Here is a 5498-nt window from a genome sequence, read left to right on the forward strand (position 1 = left end):
GGGAAACTCAATTCATCACAAGAGAGTAGAGGGGGAGAAACATCATAAGATCCAACTATAATAGCAAAGCTCGGGATACATCATGATCGTGCCATAGAGGGAACACGAGAGAGAACACGAGAGAGAGAGATCAAACACATAGCTACTGGTACATACCCTCAGCCCTGAGGGTGAACTACTCCCTCCTCGTCATGGATAGCGCCGGGATGATGAAGATGGCCACCGGTGATGGGTTCCCCCCTCTGGCAGGGTGCCGGAACGGGCTCCCGAGAGGTTTTTGGTGGCTACAGAGGCTTGCGGCGGTGGAACTCCTGGTCTATCTTGATATTCAATGGTTTTAGGGTACATAGGCTTATATAGGCGAAAGAAGTCGGTCAGGGGGTGCTTGAGGGGTCCACGAGACAGGGGGCCGCGCCCTGTAGGGGGGGCGCACCCCCTATCTCCTGGGCTCCTCGAGGATCTTCTGACTTGATCTCCAAGCCTCCAGGATGATATTCTTCCAAAAAATCATGATGCCAAACGTTTCATTCCGTTTGGACTCCATTTGATATTCCTTTTCTTTGAAATACTAAAACAGGCAATAAAAGATCAATATGGGCTAGGCCTCCGGTTAGTAGGTTAGTCCCAAAAGTAATATAAAAGTGTGTAATAAAGCCCATAATCATTCAAAACAGATAATAAAATAGCATGAATGCTTCATAAATTATAGATACGTTGGAGATGTATCACGGATCTACTGGGGCTTGGGCTCCCGCGGCTGGATCTGGCGATGGTGGCGGGCGGCGGTGATCCTCCGGCGGTGGTGCGGGGCGGCGAGGGAGGCGAGCTGGCGGCAGGGTCGAGGCGCGGCATGGGGCGGAGGTCGAGGCCGGCAAGCTGCTCCGATGAGGGGAGACGAAAGGAGGAGGGCGACGGGAGCCACGTGGCTCGAGGGCGCACGGGCGCCTGCGGGCTGTGGCGGCGGGTGGCTCGGGCTGAGCAGGCCACGGCTGGGCTTCGGCGGGCCAGGGGCGCGGTGGGAGGAGGCCACGGCATGGGGCTGCGACGTGGCGTGACGCCACTAGTCAGGAGCGGCGGCTGGCGGCGGGTAGTGGGTGAGGTGCGGCCAAGTGGCAGGGTGGTTGGGCATATAATGCGAGGTCGAGGTGGCCGCTGGGAGGTAGGGGAAGGGCTAGGCTAGGGTTTAGTTCGAAAATGGAAGGGGGAGGGGTCTATTCATAGGAAGAGGGGTTAGGAGAGGGGGTTTGAGGCCGTTTCGGAGCCATGGGACAGTCCGGAGTGGAGGGGTGGAGTAGATGGGCTAGGTGGGCTACAGGTGGGCTGTGGAGAAGGCCTCGGGCTGCGGGAGCAAAGAGAGAGAGAGAGAGAGAGAGAGAGAGAGAGAGAGAGAGAGAGAGAGAGAGAGAGAGAGAGAGAGAGAGAGTCCCAACGATTGTTTCCGGAGACCGAAAATGTTCGATGAATAGATCGGCTATATGCCACTATAGTTATCCGTTGGGGCATCAAACGGACTCCGAATGCAACAAAATTTGACAGGCGGTCTACCTACACTATAATAAGACCACACGCCAACTTTCAATCCATTCCCAGAACATTTTTATCCACTTATAAAATAATATTTTGGAGGTGCCGCGGGCGCGTGCAAGTGTGTCTCTGGGCTCAGAACGGACAACAGAGCGGACTGGGAGTTCGGGCAACTACGAACGGATGCAAGTTTTGAAAAACATGCAGATGAAATGCACATGATGACATGGCTAAGTGCAACACAGAAATGAGTGACATGGCAACGACGGAGAATAAATGGAAGACACCTGGAGCATCAGTCTCGGGGCATTACAAAAGATGACAAACATAGCATTGGTCAATGGTGCAATTCATGAAAAAGTTAATAGGGAAGAGAAGATTCACATGCAAATATACTATCTTGGACATCTTTTGCGATTGTGAGCACCCATTAAGTATTTTATGTCAAACGGTGGATGTTGGACAAGGAAGACAACGTAATGAGTTATGCTTGTTCATATTCGCGTAGAAGTTATATTGTCATGGATCCTCCAACATGGGGTGCTTTCCCAATACCTTTGCTAGCCAAAATTCCGCACTAACTAGAAATACTACTTGTGCATCCAAAAGTCCTAAACCAAATGCATACCATGAGAGTCCACCATACCTACCTATGGATTGAGTAAGATCCTTCAAGTAAGTTGTCATCGGTGCAATAAAGCAATAAAAATTGCTCCTAAATATGTATGATCTTCTATTGTAAGGGAAAATAAGCGTGGTACGAACTTGTGATGGCAAAGAATAAAAGCGACAAACTACATAATAAAGGTTGCTATTATAAGGGACAATATCACGTGACGTTCCTTTGCATTAAGAGTTAGTGCATCCAAAACTAAAAGCGTATGACAACCTCTGCTTCCCTCTGCGAAGGGCCTATCTTTTACTTTTATGAATTTACTTTTATGCAAAGAGTCAAAGTTATTCCCTCTATTCCTTTTTTATTTTACTCTTTGGCAAGCATCATGTGGTGGGGAAAGATCTTGGCACATATATCCAGTTGAATGCGGGTGAGCATGAGTTATTATTGTTGACATCACCCTTGAGGTGAATAAGTTGGGAGGCAAACCCTTAAGCCCCTATCTTTGTATGTGTCTGGATGAAACTTGATGCTCCATATGTATGGTGTGAGTGTTAGCAATCATGAAAGACTAAATGATAGTTGAGTATGTGGACTTGCCAAAAGGCTCCTACATGTGACCCTTCCTGAAAGTACAATGAATTGCAATTGCATTGTTGACTGAGAATATAGTTTGTTAGTTTTCAAAAAAGTTTATGCTTCATACTTCAATATTATGGTGAATTGTTGCTTGCTCATGAGAAGCTTATGATAGTACTTATTGCTGCTACAATATTGTTCATGATGCTTCTATGTCCGTATTTTATTTCTACTGACACCTCTCTCTCTAAGCATGGGGTCATGTTTTTCGATTTAGGCTTCCGCTTGACGACAAGTGAGGTCTAAACTTGGGGGAGTTGATACATCCATTTTGCATCACGTTTTCCTACTGTTATTTATGAAGTTTTTGATCAATATAACACTTCATGGAGTATTTCTAATGCCCTTTCTCTCTTAATATGAAGGTTTACACAGAGGGAGAATACCGGCAGCTAGATTTCAGGGCCTGAAAAAGCTACAACAGAGATACATATTCTGCACATCTCCAAATGGGCTGAAATTCAATGAAGATTTATTATAGAATATATAGAAAAATATTGGGCCAAAAAGTTACCAGAGGAGAGCCACCAGGTGCCCACATGGCACTTGGGTGCCCCGGTGCGCCCCAAGTGCCATGTGGGGCCCCTGGCCCATCTCCGACTCCCTCCTTCTGGTATATAAGTCATTTTACCCTAAAAATTTTATGAGGAGACTTTCGGACGAGGCGCCGCCACCACGAGGCGGAACTAGAGCAGGGGCATTTTTGCTCTCCGGCGGGCAGATTCCGCCTGGGGCACTTCCCTCCGGGAGGGCAAAATCGAAGCCTTCGTCATCACCAACAACCCTCTCATCATGGGAGGACCAATCCTCCTCATCATCATCAACAACACCATCTCATCTCAAACCCTAGTTCATCTCTTGTATTCAGTCTTCGTATCAAAACTATAGATTGTTACCTGTGGGTTGCGAGTAGTGTTGATTACTTATCGTAGTTGATGCTAGTTGGTTTGCTTTGTGAATTACTAAATGTTCAGATCCTTTATGTTATTCAATACCCCTCTGATCTTAAAACTTCATGATGATGAGTGAGTAGTTACTTTTGTTCTTGAGGACATGGGAGAAATCTTGTCATAAGTAATCATGTGAACTTGGTATTCTTTCGGTATTTTGATAATATGTATGTTGTTATTCTCTTAGTGATGTCATGTGAACGTCGACTACATGACACTTTACCATTTATGGGCCTAAGGGAATGCATTGTGGAATAGTAAATAGATGATGGGTTGTTAGAGTGACAGAAGCTTAAACCCCAGTTTCTGAGCTATTCCATAAGGGGCTGATTTGGATCCACACATTTAATGCTATGGTTAGACTTTGTCGTAACTCTTTTTTCGTAGTTGCGGATGCTTGCTAGAGGGGGTAATCATAAGTGGGAGGCTTGTTCAAGTAAGAACATCACCCAAGCATCGGCCCACCCACATATCAAATCATCAAAGTAACGAACTCGAATCAAACAAACTGGTGAAAGTGACTAGATGAAATTCCTGTGTGTCTTCAAGAAAGTTTGCATCATTATAAGTACTCGTTCAGGCCTGTCCTTTGGACTCAAAAGGATTGAGCTATCTTGCTGCACTTTATTTACACTTGTTACCCGTTACAAATTATCTTGTTATCAAGCTATCTGTCATCATTTATTTCAGTGCTTGCAGGAATTACCTTACCGAAAACCGCTTGTCATTTTCTTCTGCTCCTCGTTGGGTTCGACACTCTTAGTTTTCGAAAGGACTACGATTGACCCCCTATACTTGTGGTTCATCAGCGGTGTACAGAGGTAAATGTCCAGGAGTCTACGATTTATGGTCTAAATGCAATGAACAAGTGCTTCGCTACGAAGGCAGCTCCCAAGACTCATTCAATAGCAGAGAGAAGGCAGAAAATCATTACAATCAGTATGTGCTTAAGCAGAAGAGAAAATCTGAATTAATGGGTTCAGTGGATGTGCTAGCCAGAAACGGCTTATCGGGTTCAGCGGATGGAAGAACATGATAGTTCTTCTTCAGTTTGTGATAATTGTGGTATTGCTTTTATTATGTGGTCGCATGTAGACATGTATTGACCACTTTATTGTTTAGTAAGTAGGAACTTATACTAAAGAGGTTCCTTGTCATTTCAAATAAAGTTTGTGTGAACTATTTTATACTAGTAAATTGCACGTGCTTTGCACGTTTGTCCACAACAAAGCGGGATAATAGCGTAAGGTTAACCGACAACTAATTAGGTGAGTGCAACTTCAGTTTTTTGGAAAAAGTACAATTTGAGTTTAAAATAGAAACAATTATTGTCATTTGAAAATCTAAAGAAATGACTTAAGTTATAATCCAGATTCTTTTGTCAAAGTCCTTTTTTTTGCACATGAATTGAGTTAATTTTATTTATTTGTTGGGTTAGTATCGAGTCAAGTTAAGGTTATATCGTGCAAATGAGGCGCCCCCTAATGTTTTTCTTTATTTCATTTGACGATGGAATAAGCTGTTTGACATTGCTTTTTAGGTTTAAATTACTGATGTTGATCACCCGTGCATGTACGTATTTAATTTTCAATGCGCTATATTGGTCTATGGGCCCAAATTAGTGACAAAGTTTGGCCTTGAACTAAAGGAGCTACTCGGTGATGATTAAGAAGGCGCCATTTTTACACTATTTGACCATTCACAACCTATTTGACCATAGGATCTTCTTTCTTTTGCTAGGAGTCATCCCGATGTTTCTCATCTCATGG

Source organism: Triticum aestivum, chromosome 3B (genome assembly GCF_018294505.1).
Source record: "Triticum aestivum cultivar Chinese Spring chromosome 3B, IWGSC CS RefSeq v2.1, whole genome shotgun sequence".
In the NCBI taxonomy this organism is placed as follows: domain Eukaryota; kingdom Viridiplantae; phylum Streptophyta; class Magnoliopsida; order Poales; family Poaceae; genus Triticum; species Triticum aestivum.